The 22,220-nt window shown below is 34.3% G+C and overlaps 1 pseudogene; it reads right to left on the bottom strand.

Annotated features, from left to right (window-relative positions):
• Positions 1 to 3,164: 3,164 nt before the first annotated feature.
• The window catches only part of LOC140507851 (small ribosomal subunit protein eS24 pseudogene), a 51,092-nt pseudogene continuing 32,036 nt past the window's right edge, over positions 3,165 to 22,220 (bottom strand).

The following is a 22,220-nucleotide window of genomic DNA, read 5'->3' as shown; positions in this document are numbered from 1 at the left end:
TCTTTATATACTTTTTCATCAGTCTCTTTTTTGTGCTACTTCCTATGGCTACTGGTGAATGAGCTTGTAAATGGAGAATAATGAATGGATTTAGCCCTCATTTGCCATGACTCCATGGGTAATTTTTACATTTTCAGAGAGACTTGGAGGGGGCTGTTATTTTGAAAAATTACTCAAGGATAAAGATATTTCATTGGAAAACATGGAATTTCTTTTTCCCCTAATACCTCTGTCTTCCATTTCCCAGTTTGTAAGTAGGATTGGGGGAGGGAGTTTAATAATATTACGTGATATGTATGTTTCTGGTAAGAGAGCATGCCCTCAAAGCAGAGGAGTGGTGGCAGTTTCAATGGAAATACGCTGCTTAAGTGTGGTCTTGTTACTGAGCTTTTGAGTAGAAGGTAGGGAGTCTAGTGAGGGCGGAAGGGTAGCCTTTGTCTCTTTATGGGTTCATTTCATTAGACTCTTCTTATCCCCTGAGGAAAAGCCAGTTGATGTTTTCACAGATTTGTGATTGGGGAAAAAAATATTATATATGGAACCTTCCCTGTTGTTTAAAAAATGTTCTAGAAAAACTCATAAATGATTGAACTTTGATAAGCTAAAGTCAGTTCCAGGAATAGGTGTGGTGAGATGAAAATGGGAAATATAATTCTACAATTTCCCTGCCCCACCCTCATAGGCAAATGATTTAGTAGTAATCTATTTCAGGTTTCTAGAATAAATAATGAACATTGCTGTCATTGTAAAGGCTAAGGTGTGTTCACAAGGACTGTCATTACAATGGTGTGGCTTGGAAATAAAAGAATTCCAGAAAATCAATGAAATCGTGATCCTATAAATCCCTACATAGTGTGAATTCTTCCATTTTCACACACACACTAAGGAGTTTGCAGGAACAAACTTGATAGCCACCTATTAGTAGATTAAAGAATTATAGACAAATTGGTGATTTCTAAGCTTTTCTCAATTAATTGTGGGATATTAATTTTTGGGTTATTCATATTATAATTGATTCTTTTACAATCTCTTGATCTTAGTGAATGTATTTTCTGGAATCCTTTGGGGGAAAAGAGGACCTAAGAAGAGAAATAATTCTCGGAAAAAGTTCATCTGAGGTCACAATGTTTTAGCACTTAAAAAAAAAATTGTTTTCCTGTCATCCACCTTCTGATTCCTCTCCATTTGATGGTAGGTATGTTTAAAAACTGGGCTACAAACTTGCCTTAGCCTCCTTACATGTTGGGGGATTTAGGATTTGCTGACCTGTGACCCTCTTTGAGTAACCTTTGGGGAAAGGACTCCTGTGTTTCAGTCTTGTTTCCTTTAGACCTGGTTCAGCCCTACAGGTATCCTTCATCCCAAATCTTCATGAGTTCCTACTTTATTTCTTAGAAAGGAACAGATAAACATCCACTGCTTTTTAAGAGGTGATGGGGAGACCTTTTCAGTCAAATTTTTGCACCACTAGGGATCTCTAACCTAAGAGCAGGCTTCCACACATCCCTCACCCTCCACTCCCTCTCTTCCTACTTACATTGCCTGGCCCAAGTGGTAAGGGTAAGGTAAGGTAAGTGCCTGGGCTCTTTATGATTAGGAATGGGCAAAGGGGTGGTGCCTCTGAATTAAGGTGATTCTAAGAACTCAAGATTGTGTGTCCCTTCTGGGAACATGAAATTTGGTGAGGGAGGGGTGCCCTTTAAAAACTAAAGTTGCCCATTCTTAAATCATAAGGATTTTACCTAATTCTGACAATTCTTTGTCCTTTGAATTCAATAATAATCATTCTACATATGTCTGTACACATAGAACCTCTTCTAAATGGTTCTAAAGAAAGTGTCCAATTTATTACCTTGCTGGTTGTGTGTTTTAGAAGTCCTCATATTATATCTATTTTGTGTCTGTTCGTGATTTTCTTACATTTGTATGTGCTGTTTGCTCCTTCTTGGATATAAACACCTTAAAAGCAGAAAATGTTTCTTTTTTTTTCACTCCTGGCACCTAACACAGTGTCTGTTGTGTTGTTAGATTGTATTTAATAAAAGTTTGATGAGAAGTTGATAGATGTAGACAAAAGAAACAAATAACAATAGAGGATGATGTGCTGCACAAACAATATTTTAAAAGTATTCGGCATTCTAGTCTCTGTGGTCTCTGCTGGGATTTTAACAGTGTTTAGTGGCTTCCTCTCTCATGTGAAAGATATTTCAGTGATGAACCAGAATTAACAGACCCATAAATAGGTTTCCTACATGTTGCTCAGATTTTGAGTCTTGGCCTGCATTCTGGTCCTAAGAGTTGGTTAATTCGGACTAAAGACCAGATATTAACTAATATCCATCTCAAAGAAGACCAATTAGAAGTTAATGAGCTCAGGTTCAATTTGCATCTTATTCAAGGCTAATTGTTTATTTTAAACAAAATGTTCTGTTTAGGTTTAAGCCATTAGTAAGTAGTAAATTAACAAAAAATGCATTTAGATTCCACAGCTATGTTTGAATTTTCCTGTCTGGTTTTAATACTGTTACTAATATTTTCTCTTCATTGTGAAACTGTATGTATCTCAAAATAGTACTGAAAATCATTCCCAATTTACTCTGTACACCCAGAGCTTTCCCTCTCTCCAAAAGTTACATAGTCCTTTGCACAATCTTCCTTGATTCACAGCTATTTAGATATCTATGTGGATATTTAAATAGTCTCCTCTACTAGACTGTAAGCTCCATGACAAAAGGTAATTTAAAGACTATTTTACTACACTATTTCCAGCAATACTTTGTTCTTAACAGGCACACAGTAGAGATTTGTGGAATGAATGAAATTACTGTATTGAAATTGCATGTAGTTGAAGGCACAAGGAGAACTAACTCTCTCTCTTTCTTTCTGTAGACAGACAGACAGATAGATGATAGATAGGTAGATAGATAGATAGATAGATAGATAGATAGATAGATAGATAGATAGATAGATATGTGCATGTGAGGGAAGAGAACAAGTATTTATTAAGCACTAAGAGGTGCTTAATTATTTTCTATTTCTAATCTTACTTTTGTTTCTGACTCTAATACTCTAATTCTATTTCTTTTTTTTTGAAGTTTTTACATAGTTTATTTATGCTCTGATGAAAAGTTATCTTCATAGATAAACAACATCCATAGTGTCTTTTATTCCTTCTTTTTGCCAACATGGATATTTGTCTTTGCAGTACTCCTGACTTTCTTCATTCTGTTCTTGCATTCCTTTTGTTGCTTTTTTGATATCTTTTTGTTTTCATGCAGGCTATGCCTTGCAAGTCTGTGCTTTAGTTCATTTTTCTTTGCATAATCAAGGGAATCATAAGTCATGCCAAAGTCTGTTGTTTGGCCACCACCAAATTGGGTTCTGAATCCAAACACAAAAATGGCATCTGGAGTTGTCTTGTACATCTTGGCCAGTTTTTCTCGAATTTCAGTTTGGGGCACTGTGGCCTTTCCAGGATGAAGGACATCTATAACCATCTGTTTAAGCTGAAGAAGTCTGTTTGTCATGAACTTCCTGGTTCTGATGGTTAGTGTCATTTACTCTTGGAGTGCGGTTCCTGGCTAGTTTCAACACTGCAGTGGGCAAGAGACCTCCAGGAGATGGGCTGAGAGAAGAGTCGATAGCTGAGCTGAAGGATGGCGCAGATGCCAGACGGATGGCATCTAGACCCCAAGAAGACTCACCCTGGTGGCGGCTGGCTCCTTGAGCAGCAGGAGAGAGAAAGGCTCTAATTCTGTTTCTAATGCCATTTCTAATCCTAAATCCTTTTATCTAACCCTAGTACATATATGCACACATACTTAAACATTCTATTTTAAAATGAATGAGAAAAAATTGAATATTTTATTTCAAATATGAAATTATCTTCCTCTAACTTTCCACAAAGACATTTGGGAACAGGAATTCACACTCCAAGGAATGACTTCTACAGGTCAGTTTGCTCATATTGTATAAGCATTTACTTTTTATGTAAACTTTTTGTTCCATTTGAATAGTTGCCATTAAATTTCAAATATTAAACCAAAATATCTTGAGAAGCTAAACATTAAAGTTTATGTACTTACCACCATGCACATTGGATGTGCTAGTTGTAAATCTCCCACATCTTATTCTTTTGTTTAAAAGGACCATATGGAAAGGAAGTATACATATATTTATTCAGGAGTGTTTTTCATGGGTGAACAGTGGGAAAAGATTGGTTTGACTGTGAAGTAAAGGATGGGTATCCAGTATTATCCAATATTTTTCTTGCTTCTCTACAATATGAGCTCTCCAATCTAACCAGACTGACCTCTTCACTCTAGGTCACATAAACACATGCACACATACATGCATATCCCCTTCATGTCTACTGCAACCCCATAGGAGTACCTCCTTTCCCTGAGTTGATTACTACTTCTAGGTATCTCAATGGATAGAGAATTGTCCCTGGAGTCAAGAAGATTTGAGCTCCATTCTTGATTTAGATACTTACTAGCCGTGTGACCTTGGACAAGTCACTTAACCTGTTTCCCTTCTGTTAAATAGGGATAATAATAGTGCCTGCCACCCAAGGCTGTTGTGAGGAGGAAATGAGATATTTGCAAAAAAGCTTTGTAAATCTTAAAGAACTATGCAAATGTTAATAATTATTTATTATTATTAATAGCAGCAACAGTGATAGTAGTTGTAGTGGTAGCAGTAATATTTAAATAGTAGTGGTATTAGTATAACTACATACTTTGATCTATATGAATGGAATGTTAATTCTTCAAACAATAAGTTAAGATGAAAACTTTCCATACATTAATATAAATTAATAACTGGAGAGTCAGAAGCCCTTGACCCCAGTGCTGTTTCTGTTGTGTAACCTTATTTAAGTCACAAATCCCAATCTGGGCTTCATGCTCTGCATTGTATAAAAAGAAGTTTTGGCTAGCTAATCTCTAAGCCCGCTTCTGGATGGAAACCGTTCTGCCCTTACAGCTTGAACTCAGTATCAGCCAGCTATTCCCGTACTAATAATGACTAAAGATCTTATTCAAATTAAGAAAGCTTTATTCCTCATCATTATATAGTACATAGAACCTTAATTCATGGATCAAATATTTCAAGAATTTTTAAATTTGATAATGTCATGAGATTCTTTGGCAATTGCTTTGAAATATAATTCCTTGGAGACAAAATGACAACTCCAAGAGGAAAGAATATCACTGGATTTTCAAAGGAGTGAATGTGTAGATATAGACACTATTGGAAGGCTGCTGGAAAAATGTGTGATGGTGCTCATTTCTGCTTCTACTGGTGAAGCCTATGAACCCCTTCTCAAAATAGCATTCTCAAATGTGTAAATAAAATGTGTAAGATTTCAAAGGAAACCAATTATATTGCAATAAAATAATCAAAATGTTAAAAAGAAAAAAATGGATCCTAGGTTAGATAATTATTCTGTTGTTCTTTGAACTTTAACTAATCCTTGTAAACAGATATGTACCTAGAAAATAGATCTTTCAAAAATGCATAAATGAAATTTGTGACAATATGTGGCTCTTAGTGGGACTCCTTCCCCAATAAGATGTTTTGATGGGAGATTTCCTTATCTATGGCTGACAGCAAGTTGTTTGTGAGTAGGGGAAAATTCAATGATTAAAATTTTAGCTTATCACTTGTGATCTTTTCTCACTTTTAAATTTTCTTTTTTGTCATGTAATATTTGGGAACCAGATAAAAAAATTTTTTTGACAGTTTTGTTCCTTAGGAAAAATAATTTAAATGATTTTATACTGAGATTGATAAGAAAAACTAGTCAAAATTTGAATAAAATTTCAGTATTAATAGCTCACAACCCTTGAATTTGGAAGCATGCTGGACAAGTTAGTCTCCCATTGCTATTCCTGGGGAATTTAAAAGTTTTAAATCAGCTACCAGAGTGATCCTCTATTATTCCATGAATTCAAGAGGAACATATTAGTAAGAATTAAATGTAAGAGCTGCAGTGATCATGCAAAATCTATTCTCTTGTACAGAAAAAATTGGTAGGAAATTCTGTTGATTGTATATTATCATATGCAAGTAAAACTTTTAATATTTATCACTGAAGTAAATGAGCTTAACAAAATAAGATAAATATGATTTGAATCACTGAACTTAGCATTTGTGCTATAATGACCAATAGGACTATAGAGAATGTGAAGAATTTTGCGTTCTTATTCAAATAGCATTACCACCATGCCTCAGCTACCCTCTTCTTCTACTCCTATAACCTCCTCTTCTATATGTGGTGAGTTATCAGAATTTCCATTTTGAAGAAGGGCTCAGATCAGCTGTTCTTAATCCTTCAGACTTCATTACTATGTTACTGGATAAGTACTGCCCTACATCCCTACTTTTTAAATTTTCCATAATATGAAATTAGAATTATTATAAATTTAATTTTGTCTCCATTAGAATGCAATCTTTTTTGAGGGCTGGAACTATCTTTCTTTTTTTCTTACGTCTATATTCTCAGTGCTTAGCAAAGTGACTAGCTGCAATGTTAACATAAGATTAATGATGGGGAAGGGGAAGACTGAATATCTTTTCCACTCATTAATAGATCTCAGATACATTTTGTTAATTTCTACTGTGACGCTAAGTCACAAAGGGCATGCCCTACAGCTCTAAAAAGTGTATATATACTCTGAGGTGAGGTTTTACTTTGGGGCTTATTTTTTGGAAGAAGGTTTGTGTGCCAAATGAGACTCTGAGTAGCCTCTAAGAAGTATTCCCCCCACCCCAACTTTTAAAACCCAAATGTTGGTGCTTCTCTCTCTGGTAATGATGTCTGTATTGTCTATGGTCAGACAGTTGGAAGCCCTGTCTGTTGGTCTTTCTGTTTGTAATTTCTGCTAGTAATTCCTGTTTGTATTTTCTCTGATATTCAGGGTGCTGAATTTTTCCCCTGAACTAAGTGAATGATATATGTACTTGATTAAAGTAGGTTGCTGACCCCTCAAAAGCTGCTTTCCTTTTAGAAATGCAGATCTAGTAACCTGTACAGCAGACCTTCTTGTGTATGCTAGGGTTCTTGCTGTTGCACTAGCACATAGCAAGTCCTTAATAAATACTTGTTGATTTGACATTCTTCTAAATAAACACTTCCTATTTTTAATAGAACTTTCCATATCTTTATAATATATATTATATATATTGGCATACATATATGCCAATATAATAAGACTATCCCATTAATATATTATATTTCATCATATTCTTTCTTATATGCATACTAAATTCACCAGAATGGAGAAGGACCTCAAGCCTATGCCAAATGAAGATCAGTACTAGGGACTAGAGAGAATTAGTTTGAAAAGAGAAGACAGGAGGTAAGGGGGAACATGATAACTCTCTTAAAGATTATCATATGGAAAAAAGGATTATGCCTTGAACGGTTTAAATTCTTTTTTTTAAACCAGTATTGGCTAAAGACCCAATGTGTTTTTCAAATTTGCAAATGACATAAGTGGGAGGGAAAGCTTACTCACTGCAGGTGAGAGTCAAGATGACAAAAAGATCTTGATAGGTAAGAATACTGAGCTGCATCTAATAACATGAAAAATTTCTCACTTGATAGTATTTTATTTTTTTCAATTACACGTAAAAATAGTTTCCTACATTTTGAGTTTTATTTTTTCTTCCTCCCTTTCCCCAGTCTCCAAGATGGCAAACAATCTGATTTAGACTCTTCAGATACAATCACTTTAAACATATTTCCACATTAGGCATCTTGTGAAAGAAGAATCAGAACAAAAGGGAAAAAATGAGAAAGAAAAAAACAATAAAAAGAGAAAATAGTATGCTTCCATCTGCATTCAGACTCCTTAGTTCTTTCTCTGCATGTGGATAGCATTTTCCATAATGAGTCTTTTGGAATTGTCTTAGATCATTTTATTTCTGAGAAGAGATAAGTCTATCAATGTTGATCATTGGCCAGTGTTGCTGTTGATGTGCACAATGTTTTCCTGGTTCTACTCATTTCATTTAGAATCAGTTCATGTAAGTCTTTCTAAGTTTTTTTCATGAAATCCACCAGCTCATCATTTCTCATTGAACAATAGTATTCCATTATATTCGTATACCTCAACTTATTCAGCCATTCCACAGTTGATGGTCATCCCCTCAGTTTACAATTCTTGGCCACCACAAAAAGAGTTACCATAAATATTTTTGTATATGTGGATCCTTTTCTGGTTTTTAATGATATCTTTGGGATACAGACCTAAAGGTGGTATTGCTGGTTCAAAGGGTATGTAGAATTATGCTCTCCAGAATGGTTGGATGAATTCACAACACAAGCAATGCATTAGTGTTTCAATTTTTCCACTTCTTCTTTAACAGTTATCATTTTCCTTTCTTTTGTCATATTCACCAGTCTGATAAGTGTGAGGTGGTACCTCACAGTTGTTTTAATTTGCATTTCTCTGGTTAATAATGATTTGGAGCATTTTCTTATATGCCTATTTATAGATTTAATTTCTTCATCTGAAAACTGCCTGTTCATATACTTTGGCCATTTATAAATTGGGGAATGACTTCTATTTGTATAAATTTGATTCAATACTCTATATATTTTAGAAATGAGGCCTTTATCATTTTTTTAAAATTGCTTTCCCAGCTTTCTGATTTCCTTGTAATCTTGACTGTATTGCTTTTGTTTGTGCAAAACCTTTTTAATTTCATGAAAGCAAAATTCTCCATTTTGTATTTCATAATATTCTCTAGCTCTTGTTTGGTCATAAATTCTCCCCTTCTCCATAGATCTGAAAGGTAGACTATTTCTTCTTCTTCTAATTTGCTTATGGTATAACACTTTATGTCTAAGTCATATACCCATTTTGGACTTATCTTGGTGTATATACCCAGCTTGGTCTAAAATAAAGGTAGAAAATATAAAATATTTGGTAGTTTACCAACCGAGACAAACCCAGGAACTATGTGATTACAATTCTAAAACATTTTTCACAATTAAAGTTAGATCTAAATAATTGGAAAAATATCAATTGCTTATGGGTAGGTCAAGCTAATATAGTAAAAATGACAATGCTACCTAAATTAATTCACGTATTCAGTGTCATAACAATCAAACTACCAAAAAATGGAAAAAATAACAAAATTTGTCTAGAAGAACAAAAGATCAAGAATACCAAGGAAATTAATAAAAAAAAAATGCAAAGGAACAAAACTATCTGGTACCGGCTAGGAAATAAAGATGGATCAGTGGAACAGGTTAGGTATATAAGATACAATAATCAATGACTATAGTAATACACTGTTCAATAAACCAAAAGACTCCAGCTTCTGGAAAGTAGCATGACTGAAGTTGGGCTTTGTTGGTCCTATATAGAAATGCTGATAATTTATGTGTTTATTTTATGTTCTGCAACTTTGCTAAAGATGTTTAGTTTTTTACTTGATGCTCCAAGATTCCCCGAGTGTACCATCACATCATCTGCAAAGAATGATAGCTTTGTTTTTTCATTGCTATTCTAATTCCTTCATTTTTTTCTTCTCTTTTTGGTAAAGCTAATATTTCTAGTGCAATATTGAATAACAGTGGTGATGATGGACATCCTTGTTTCAACCCAGATCATACTGGGAAAGCTTTTTACCTTGTCCCCATTACATATAATACTTTTTGATGCTTTTAGATAGATGTTACTTATAGTTTTAAGGAAAACTCCATTTATTCCTGTGCTGTCTAGTGTTTTTAAAAGGAATGGGTATTGTATTTTGTCAAAAGCTTTTTTTGCATCTATTGAGATAATCATATTATTTCTGTTAGTTTTATTATTGATATAGTCAAATATGCTGATAGTTTTTCTGGTATTGAACCAGTCTTGTGTTCCTGACATAAATCCCACCTGGCCACAGTGTATTATCATCATGATAAATTGATGTAATCTTTTTGTTAATATTTTATTTGAAATTTTTTATCAATATTCATTAGTGAAATTGATCTGATATTTTCTTTCTCTGTTTTGGCTCTTCCTGGTTTAGATATCAGCACTATATTTGTATCATAAAAAGAATCTGGTAGGACTCCTTCACCTATTTTTCCAAATAGTTAATATAGTATTAGAATTAATTGTTCTTAAAGGTTTGGTAGATTTCATTTGTAAATCCATTTGGCCTTGGAGATTTTTTCTTGGGGAGTTTGTTGATGGCTTGTTCAATTTCTTTTTCTAAAACTGACATTAAAGTATTTCATTTCCTCTTCTGTTAACCTGGACAATTTATATTTTTGTAAATATTCACCCATTTCATTTAGATTGTCAGATTTATTGCCATACAGTTGGGGAACATAGCTTCTAATTATTGCTTTAGTTTCTTCTTCATTGGTGGTGAATCCACACTTTTCATTTTTGATATGGATAATTTGATATTTTTTCTTATTAATCAAATTAACCAGAAGTTTATCTATTTTAATTTTTCATAAACCTAGCTCTTAATTTTGTTTATTAGTTCAGAAGTTTTCTTACTTTCAGTTTTACTTATTTTTCCTTTGATTTTCATGCTTGCTCAGTTAAATTAAAATTAAAAAAAAAAAACCTGAGTGATTTATTCAGAGAAGGATGAACTTTCTGGAAGAAATTGTTACTTTCCTTTCATAACTTCTTTACTATTAGATCATTTAACTGGTACAAAATGAAAGCTAAAGTTTTCTATCATTCATGACACTTTTAGGAGACAATCCTAATGGACATGAAAGTCATGGAGTTTTTAGAACTCAGCAAGGTTAAGAATGTTTTCTTGGATCAGATTTAGTGTAAATGGAAAAATTTTTGTAGAATAAGTGAAAGTACCAAATGTACCAGAAAGTACGCTTTTCTTGATTTCAGAAAATATGTGTTCAAGTCTCATTTACTAGTTCTCTGGGTGGCCATAGGACATGCCACATACATGTCTGACTTTCAGCTGCCTCATCCATAAAATAAGGATGACAATAACTCATGGGAAATCTTAGCCAAAGTTGATGTGACATAATAGATGAAATGTTGGGTTCAAATTCCGGCTTGGATATTAATCAGCCTGTGGCTGATATATATAAATATATAATATATATAATAATGATGTATATATTACACATATAATATATATATATATATATATATATATATATTCAGATATAATATATCTGAAGCTCAGGCAACTTCTTAAGACTTTTCTGTTCAGTTACAGATGGGTTGGGAATATAAGAGAAGAATTCATACATGAATAAAATCTCAGCTCCATCACCTATAATACAGCACTACTTATTTTAAGCAAAGAGTTTTGCAAACTGTAAAGCATGTTGTCCATGAATCTGACATTACTAGTGTGATGAAAGAGATTTCTTATTTTAAAGTATGTGTGTCAAGTTGAGGTAAATTTAAGCAGCTAGGTGGTGAAGTGGACAGTGCCAGGCCTGGATTCAGGAAGACCACCTCCCTGAGTTTAAATCTGGCCTCAGACACTTACTAGCTATGTCACCCTGGGCAAGTTGCTTACCCCTATTTGCCTCAGTTTCCTCATCTGTAAAATGGGAATACACTGGAGAAGTAAATGGCAAACCACTTCAGTATTTTTGCCAATAAACCCCATGGACAAATTCATGGGATCACAAAGAGTTTCACACATCTAAACAACAATGACGAAATAAGAAGGAAATTAAAGAATATTCCAGGCAGAAAAACAACTTGAGGAAAGTTGCAGAAGTGGGAGTAAAGAAACTATGTTGGTAGGGAGAGTGAAGTATGTTTTATGTTTAATGGTGTGCAGGGAGAATAATAAGCTTAGTGACAAATTAGGGTAGATCACAGTGCCAGCATATTATTGTTGTTTATTTGATTAGTCATGTCCTATTCTTCATGACCCCATTTAGGTTTTTCTTGCATATAGTAGCAGTTTAATGTTTGTTAAATGTAATTGAAACTAATTAATGATAGTTAAGATGTGACTGAATTGCCTTGAATGAATCTATATACCCATGGCTATAAGTTGAATGGTAGAAAGTCTTTAGAAAAAGAGGAAGGCAGTAACAGTTCTAGAATTTTGTTGGGTAAGAAGGACATAGAATTTTAAAATGAAAGGGCTGGAAGGATGCTTATGGGTAAGAACATAGATCCAGAGCTGAAAGGAATTGCAGAGGTCATGTAGTCCAAACCCTTCATTATACAGTAAAGGAAACTGAGATCTAGGTAGTTTAAATGACTTGCCAAAAATGGGACAGGTAATATGTATAAGAGGCAGTATTTGAATTCAGGTCCATGAATACAAGGTTAGCATTCCTTCCACTACACTTTGAAGCCTCCTTTAAGTTAACACCTAAATTTTTCAAATGAGGAATAACTGAAAGAAAGAATGGATAACGGGAATTTATTAAGTGGATGTTATATGCCAAGCATTGTGTTAAGATTTGAGAATACAAATAGGCAAAGCAAAACAAAACAAGAATGTTCCTGCTCTAAAGGAGTTCATACTCCTATCTAGGGAGCAAATACATACATAAGATTCAGTAGTAAATCAGATGGTAAGGCCCAGAAGTCCTAAGGTTGAAGGATATTTGTTAAGGACTGTTGGTCCTCCCTCACACTAGCTCATTCAAGTGGCTTCACCAACTATGTCAGTGGGGTTGTTTAAGTGTTTATTTCCTCTTATGCTATTTTGGACAATTTAGATTTTTGTAAATATTCATCCATTTCACTTAGATTGTCAGATTTCTTACTGTAGAGTCAGGCAAAATAACTCTTGATCATTGTTATAGTTTCCTCTTCCTTGTTGGTGAATTTGTCCTTTTCATTTTTGATGATGGTAATTTGATTCTCAGCTTTCTTTTTTTAAAATCAAATTAACCAGAGGTTTATCTATTTTATTGTTTTTTTTTCAAAATAAATCAGTTTTTTTTATTAAATAGTTTTTTAATTTCAATTTTTAAAATCTCTCCTTTGATTTTCAGAATTTCTAACTTGGTATTTAATTAGGGACCTTAAATTTGTTCTTTTTCTAGGTTTTTTTAGTTGCATGCCCAATTCATTGATCTCTTCTTTCTCTATTTTATTCAAGCAAGCATTTAGAGAAATCAAATTTCCCCTAAGAACTATTTTGGCTGTATCCCATAAGTTTTGGTATATTGTCTCATTGTCATTCTCTTGGATGAAGTTACTGATTGTTTCTATGATTCAGTGTTTGCCCCACTCATTCTTTAGGATTAAATTATTGTTTCCAATTAATTTTAAGTCTATTTTCCATGGCATTTTATCACACATAATTTTTATTGCATCATGATTTGAAAAGGGTATATTTAATATTTCTGCCTTTCTGCATTGAATTCTGAGGTTTTTATGCCCTAATAGACAGACAACTTTTGTGTATGTGCCATATACCACTGAGAAAAAAAGATATATTCGTTTCAGTCCACATTCTGTTTTCTACAGTTGTATTTAACTTTTCTAAAATATTATTCCACTCCCTAACTTCATTTTATGATTAGATTTATCTAGTTTTGAGTGAGGGAGGTTGAGGTCTCCTGTTAGGATAGTTTTGCTATTCATTTATTCCTGTAATTCACATAACTTCTCCTCTAAATATTTGTATCCTATACCACTTGGTGCGGTTATGTATAGTATACTTCATTGTCTACAGTACCTTTTAGCAAAATATAATTTCCTTCCTTACCTTTCTTTGTGTTTACTTTGTTTGCAACCCCTGCTTTTTACTTCAGCTGAAGCATAATATATTCTGCTGCACTCTTTAATCCTTTACTCTTTGTGTATCTCTCTGATTCAAATGTGTTTCTGGTAAATGATACATTGTAGGGTTATGTTTTTTAATCCACTCTGCCATCTACTTTCATTTTATGGGAAAGTTTATCCCATTCACATTCATAGTTATGATTACTGTCTTTCTCTTCATCCTATTTCCCCTTATTTACAATTTTCTCTTTCCTTTCACCCTTTCTCTCCTCAAGAGAATTTTGCTTCTGATCGCCACCTCCCTCAATCTGCCCTCCCTTCTATCAGTCCCCCTCCCTTTTTCCCCTTTCCCCAACTATTTCTACCTTCCCTTTTATACATCTCCCCTCCTTTTTCTTTCCACTTTCTCCTGTTACTTCTCTCTATGGCTAGAGAGATTTCTATAACCAACTGAATGTGTATGTTATTCCCTCTTTGAACCAAAATCTGATGAGAATAAGGTTCAAACAATGCTCACCCTGCTACCTTTTTTCCCTTTCCCTAAAAATAGGTCTCTTGCTCCTCTTCATCTGATGTAATTTATCCCACTCTCCCTCCTCCTTTCCTCTTCTTGCAGTGCACTATTTTTTTCACCCCTTAAAGTTTTTATGTCATCACATCAAAGTCAACATGCCCACACTCTCTCTCTATGCATACCCCTTCTAACTTCCCTAATAAGCATACAGTTCTTAAGAGATGCAAGTATCATCTTTCTGTGTAGAAATGTAAACAGTTTAACCTCTTTGAATAATGTTTTTTTCTCATTTCTTTTCCTGTTTACCTTTTTATGCTTCTCTTGAGTTCTTTATGTGAAGATTGAATTTTCCATTCAACTTTGGTCTTTTTATCAGAAATTATGAAAGCCTCCTATGTCATTGAATGTACATCTTTCCCTGTGAAAGATTATGCTCACTTTTGCTAGGTAGTTGATTTTTGGTTGTAATCCAAGAATCTTTGCCTTTGGGAAGATCATATTCCAAGCCCTCTAATCCTTTAATATAGAAGTTGCTAAATCCTATGTAATTCTGACTGTGGCTCCATGATATTTGGAATATTTATTTCTGGTTGCCTGCAGTATTTTCTTCTTGATCTGATAATTCTGGAATTTGACTACAACTTTTCTAGAAATTTTCATATTGATATCTCTTTCAAGAGGTGATCAGTAGATTCTTTCAATGACAATTTTGTTCTAGCATACACAAGGGCAGTTTTTCTTGACAATTTATTGAAAGATGCTGTCTAGGCTGTATTTTTGATCATCACTTTCATGTAGTCCAGTCATCTCTCTTGGATCTATTTTCCAGGTTAGTTATTTTTCTAGCAAAGCATTTTACATTTTCTTCTATTTTTTCATTCTTTTGATTTTGTTTGATTCTTGATGTCTCATAGAAACATTAGCGTTTATTTGCCCAATTCTACTTTTTAAGGAATTTTCTTCAGTTATCTTTTGTAGTTCTTTTTCCATTTGACCAATTATTCTGCTTCTTAAGGAATTATTTTCTTCAGTGTTTCCCTCCTCCCCACTTGGCCAATTGTAGTTTTTAAAGATTGTTTTCTTCAGTCAATTTTTATCCTTCTTTTTTTAAGCTGTTGGCTCTCTCTTGCATACTCTCATTTCTTTTCCCAATTTTTCTTCTCTCTCACTTTTTTGACTTTTAAAATCCTTTTTGAGCTCTTCCAAGAAGTCTTTCTGGGCTTAAAAAGACCAATTGTATAATCCCTTTTGAGGCTTAGGATGTAGTCACATTGACAATGTTGTGCTCTTCTGAGTTTGTGTTTTGATCTTCTCTGTACTAGTTTTATATGGTCAAGGTTCTTTTCTGCTTCTTGCTCATTTTTTTCTTTTTTGCCTATTTTGTGGCTTATAAAGTTGAGCTTTCCTCCTGGGGTAGAGAAGGCACTTTTCTAAGCTTCTTGTGATGGGGGCCAGTGGCCTGGTCACTGGCTTTGTACTCTGAGGCTTTATGTGCTGGTGACTTGCTCACCATGCTGGAGGGGCTTGGCCTTGTGCCTGGTGTTACCTGGTTTCCTGTTTCTAGCAAGTTACCTTCTGCACTGGGGCTGGAGACCTCATAGCTGACTTGCTGTGCCATTGGTCTGTTAAGCAAGGACTGAGGACCCTCAGTTGCTGATCTGTGTTATGTCTAAGAGCCTCCTTTCGGCTTTCCTGGATACCATCTGCACTGTTCTCCACTCCCCTTTCACCTAAGTAAGACAGACCTTTCCTGAAGTCCTTCTAAACTATCTTAAACTGGAAAAAATATTTCATTTCATCTTTTTATTAACTCTGTCACTCCAGAATCTGTTTAGAGGCTTCATTTAATGTTTCCAAGGGAAACTGGGGAGAATTCAAGCAATGTCCTGGTTTATTTGGCCATCTTGGTCAATGAAATTTAATCAGGTAACAGGTAACAAGATGGGGTAAGTGTAGGACTTCAACTAAGAATGATTTAAGAATTTCAGTTGACTGAATAGTCAATGGGCATCAACAATATGATGTCAGCCAAGAGAGCCAATGTGATTTTAGGCTGCTTGAATAATCATAATTTTCAATGTTGCGAAGATTTTAACCCATTCTATTTTGTCCTGCTCAGACCAGGTCTGCAAAATTTTGAAAGCAAATTAATCAAATAAAAATTAAAAGTCAGAATATATCTGTGTTTGTACAAATAGATGGAGAGATTGGCAATAGAAGACCTATGTGGAAATAAATAAAACATTTGAGAAATGACAGAGATTATCCAATTTCTCTCTGAACTTTCTTCACCATGCCCCAGAAACCTCATTATCCTGGAAGGTCACTCCAACTATGTCTTTGTTATTCCTACTTCAGACTTTTTCCACTGTGCCCTTTTATCAGGCACCCTTTCTCCCTCCCCCACCATTCCAGGCAGATTTTCAGGTTCCTTTTATGTGTCCTCTTTCTCTGTTAGAATGTAAGTTCCTTGAGGGCAAGGACTATCTTTTTTTCTTTTTATATTTATATTCCCAGGACTTAGTTCAGTGCCTGGAAGAGTAAGCTTAATAAATGTTTGTCAAGTGAATAACAAAGAAGATATGTGAATTTTAGCCTAAATGAATTCAGAACCTGAACACCTTCCTATCACTAATAATAATATTAGTATGCCTAAAACACTTCGTTTTGCAAAGTGCTGTGCATATATTAACTCATTTGACATAATATGTGGATTCTAATCAAAATTCAATTATTTTCGGATTGCGTTATGTGAATTTTAATAATAGAACCTTAAATTTTGTGTTTTGTAAATTATTTGTGCTTAAAATGGAACACACATATACATATAAATATATAAGTACATATATTGTTTTATATTTGTAGTGTCATCACTTTTATACTTAACTTTCTCAGATTCAACAGAAAAAGAGCAGGAGAGATGAACAGATCAAATTGATTTAAAAGTATGCAGAACAAACATAATAATACAGCATACACATGAAACTAGTTCTAAGAGCTTGACAAACACGGACCCATCAAACATCCCATCATTCCTAGGAGAGAAGGAGAGGTAGGAATGATAATTTATTTGCTTTTGTGGGTAAAGAAACTTGATTAAGAAGTGAATTGACCATTATCTACTTCAATCCATCAGGTGTTTTAAGCAACTACTCTGTGCAAGGGACTGTACTAGACTTTAGGGATATAAAGACAATGGAAAACAGTCTCTACTGTAAGGGGCTTCCATTTTACTAGGTTATGATAACAAAGAGTTCTCTTCTCCCTTGAACCACAGAATCCCTTTTCTGTTCCTCAGTCACTGTAGAGTTCAAAATAACTGGAAATGGGCATTCAGAAAATAAGAAGCATGTAATATATAACAGGCATGACAAATATTAAGAAATAGACCATTTGACTTCTCCATCTAGATCCAGAATACACTACAAGTGTTCCCATTCCAACTTAAAATGGCACTTCCATCCCACCTCTCCAATACTCAACCCCTTATAGAAATCTAATGCTCAACTTAAAGGGACGTTATTTAAACAACATCTGAATATTCCTTGAAATGAAGGTTTTTGATTTTCTTACCTTGTAGTAATAAATAATACTATTTTGTTCCAGGGCAAAAGTGGAGCAAAGTAAAGGAAACTAAATAAAAAAGCAAGTATTCATTGTTTGTTCTTTGTTCTTGAAGAGGATCATGACATGGCAAAGGCGATGTTATGACTTGCAAGTGAATTGAATTAAGTAAAGGAGGGCTATGCTAAGTCACCAGCCTCACTCTCTCCTCAGGAACCATCTGATTTCATTGGCAAGATATAGATCAGGATTACTGGAGATGGCCCTGCATGCAGTGGGAGACCTTGGTCTTTTTAGGCTAAAGTCTTTCCCAAATCTCAGTTTGTCTGAGGCAATGCCTATTCAGTGATTAAGGTTAGGTAAGAAATGAGGCAAAGAATTGGACACTTTCACCTAGTCAAAAACCACAAACAAATAAACAAATAAAAAAAACAAAAGACAAAATCAACTTGGGAAGGGAAGACCCTCAGAATTCCTGACCCAAACAGAAAAAATTGCTGTTTACACTCCCTCTGAGTCACCACAGACCAAGCAATGACAAAATGAATCTTGGGCTGGGACCTATTATTGGCCAATCAATGAGATCCAGAGTGATTTGGGTTTAAAGCATGGTTTTTAAACTAAGAATCTGGCAGGTAAACTCCAATTTATTTCCCCAGGTTTTGGTGATCAAAATTTATATTCCTTTGGGCAGAACACCTTTAGGTAAGCATAGGATTCCCTATGTAAATAGAGGGAGAGAAGGGAAGGAGAATAGAGAGGGAAAGAAAGAGGGAAGAAAAAAACAAAAAAGGGAGGAAGGAAGGAAGGGGAAGAATTGTTCAACTGGAACTGGATAGTAGCCCCAGTGGGGCAGCTACCCCTACTCACAGATCATTGTTCTTCTATAAAACAGAGGATCATGACATCAGGAAGGTGGTGTCATGACTTGCAAGTGAATTGGATATAAGTGGGCTATGCAAAGTCACCAGCCTCACTCTCTCCTCAGGAGCCATCTGGGTCCAGTAGCAAGTTACCATGGAATCAAATCTCCAACATTCAGCTCAAAACAGAAAGAAAGGATTTCAATTCTATCAAAACAAAAGGAAATAAAAAAATGAGAGAGAAACCGTTGCTATCCACATGACTTGATAAACCTGTCACTGGAATTGTAAACACAGTATTGCCAAGGGATTTTGTACTTTTACAGCTGCTCTTTGATAATGTAAGAGAAAAAGAAATCCTTTATAGCCCATGATTATCTGCTTACAGTTTATTAAAGGCATAAACTTGGGCAATTAAAGGACTATATGTTGTTGTCCTTGAAAAAAATTCATATATTAAAGAATCCCACTCAAGAAAGATCTTATGAAATTAACCAGAGTGCATCCTAGAATCAATGTAAGTATTCACTTAGGCAATGGAAACTATCAACTTTTCTGGAGGATCTGGGAACACTGATTATTTCTCTTTGTAGTAATGGAGATGAAAATAAATGTATATTGCCAGCTATTATGAACTTCGTAATCAATGTTGAGATTACACGACAATAAATACTTTATGTTATCAGTTTTCTTGGTTAACATTTCAACAATGTGTATGGCTTTAGTACCCTGATAGCATCTATTATAAGTTGATGAGCATAAGCATGCTAATTAATAATTATTACATTTTGCTTATTCTAAGAACTGGTCAAGTTTTATATTTCTTGAGTTTATTTTAGATTATATTTTTAAAGTTCACCACTTAAACTTAGCAAGAAAAAAAGAGTGAACAGAAAAAAATGATTGATCAGTAAAGTCCTTTGGATAATGGATTTTGAGCTGAAAGGGACCTTAGATGTCATCTATTTCAACTTCCTTATTTTACAGATGAATAGTCTGAGACCCAGAGAGGTCATGTGATTTCCTTAAAATTATATAGGTAGTAAGTAGCAAGTAGGGATCTGAATCCAGATTTCTAACTTTAAATTTAGCACTCTTTTCAAACAAAATCATATATGCTCAGGGATCACATCTGTTTTGGTGTTATAATTTGAAATTAGAGTCTCTGTTTTGTTCCTGTTTAAAGTTTTGGAATATCATTTCTCCAAATGGAAAAGCCATGGAATACAAATAAGAACATTTCCTTCTATTTTCCATTGCTCACTACAGTTAAAAAGAGGGTGGGAGGGAGGAGGGAGGAAGGGAGAGAAGGGTAAGGAGGGAATGAGAGAGAGAGAGAGAGACAGACAGACAGAGACAGAGACAGAGAGAGACAGAGAGACAGAGAGATTTGACTTTGATATATCACATAAAACCTCAGAATGCTCATAACTGAATCCTCAATGCACAATCATCACAAAGAGATAAGTAAAACTACACAAAACAGTAACTACGATGGGCAGTTCCTGAAACTTTATTCTTTAATCATTCTTAGTACATTAAAACAAAAAACTGATCTATGTTTGTAAGTTAGTGACATCGACCAATGTTTTCAATCTGAGTTTTTTGTAGATAGATAGACAGACAGACAGACAGATAGATATAGGTAGATGGCTCAACCATCTACCATGGAGTTACTATGTACCAAGCTGTGTATTAAGTGCTATTAGCTAACATTGTATAGTGCATATGGGTTTGCAAAGTGCTTTATACGTCACCTCATTTGAAATTTATCTTCACTTATATGATTGTCACAATTGCTTTTCTTTCTTCCCTTTTGATTATGTTTACTTCATATTACTTGGTATAGGTATTTCCATGAATTTCCTTTTATGAATTTCCTTTTCTATATTTAATTATCAATAAGCACAAATATTTCAGTATATAAAGAAAAATGAGTATTGAATAAGAAACTGAACTTCTGCACAATTTTAAAAAGAAATACATATGTACACACACATATATATATATACATCTATATGTATACACACATCTATATGTACTTAGCAAGATAGTAACACAATTGTTCTATTTGTTCATAGCTCTGCCTGTACTCCTTTGTGTTATTTTCTATGCATTAAAATATTTTCTATACATTTTTTTTATGGCACAATAATTTTTCCTAACATTTACTTATACAGGATTTTTAGTGGGAAACTCGATGTGTTTTTAACTTTTTTGCTATTACAAATAGTGACGCTTGTGAGTATTTTCATACAGATAGATCCTTTCTTGCTGCCAAAGGGATCAAGGGCATGGATAATTTTGTAACTTTCCTTTCATAAACCCCAATTGTTTTCCAAAACATTTGGACTAATTCCCAGTTCTACCAGAAGATTGTCTATTTTCCTGCATTGCCACCAATTAAGATTTTTCAAAAATTTTTTAAAACATTTTTATTACTTAGATCACACTTCTCTAAATAATAGTGACTTTGATCACTTTTGCATGATGGTTGCTGATAATTCACATTCATTCTTTGAGGAATCATATGTTCATATCCTGATACCTAATTTATTGGGAAATGCTCTTAATCTTGTGGATTTCTGTCAGTTCTCTCTAGATTTGGGATGTGTCTCAGAGTGCTTCAGTAGATGAAAGCAGAGGAAAGCATTTTGCTTTATATATGTAGATGTCTTTTTAAAAACATATATTCTTTGCATGTGTCCTTTAAAATCACTTTGCCATAATGTTCATATGTTAAGTGCGGGAATATAGAGGATCCAAGAAGAGAGTAACATGAAGTGAGGTAATGTGGTACAATGGAAAAAAAATGTTCAATTTAATTCAGAGGACCTGGGTTCACATCATAGCTTTACCTATATGACCTTGGGTAAGTCACAACCTTCCCGGGCTTGTTTCCTCATCTGTAAAATAAGAAAGTTGAGCTAGATAAATTCTAAATTCTTTTCTACAGACACACAAAGGGTCTGTGGATATATTTTAAAGGGTCTTCAAACTATCAATTATGCATTACAAATTATTCTGAGGAGTCCGTCACACACATAAACCCACACATATGCACACACATGTATATGCACAAATGTTAAAACTCTGCACTAAATTTAACTGCATGAGCATAATGTAAGAATATAGAGCTCTCTTCTTAATGATTCAGAGAATTTCTTCATGTTAGACTTCTTAAAGTTGGGGTACATGGGAGAAAAAAGCTGTTCTGGGTGAGGGTCCAAATAAGTATGAAAGAGGAAAAGTGTGGCATGGGAATTTGGTTAACCCTAAAATGCAAGCGTTAAAGCACTATATACTTGTTAGTTGTTATCAGTAACAAAAATTAACATGAATGAATATAAGAAAATTCATTTCTCTTAGGACCATAAAGACCCATGTAGTGTTTCCTCTGTAGGATATTGTGTGAGGAATAACAAAGCTGGACGAGTAGAACTCTCATTCTCTTGGTATCTTGAATTCTCTATGTACCTGTGAAATGTGCCCAGTCCTAAGGACCATATTTTCCTTCCTTTTCTCTTTCCCCCTCACTATTGTCATTCACTTACTTCCCTTTCCCATAAA

This window comes from Notamacropus eugenii, chromosome 5, assembly GCF_028372415.1.
Source record: "Notamacropus eugenii isolate mMacEug1 chromosome 5, mMacEug1.pri_v2, whole genome shotgun sequence".
Taxonomy (NCBI): Eukaryota; Metazoa; Chordata; class Mammalia; order Diprotodontia; family Macropodidae; genus Notamacropus; species Notamacropus eugenii.
Note: the sequence above shows the minus strand (reverse complement) of the source record. Positions and strands in the feature narration are given on the sequence as shown.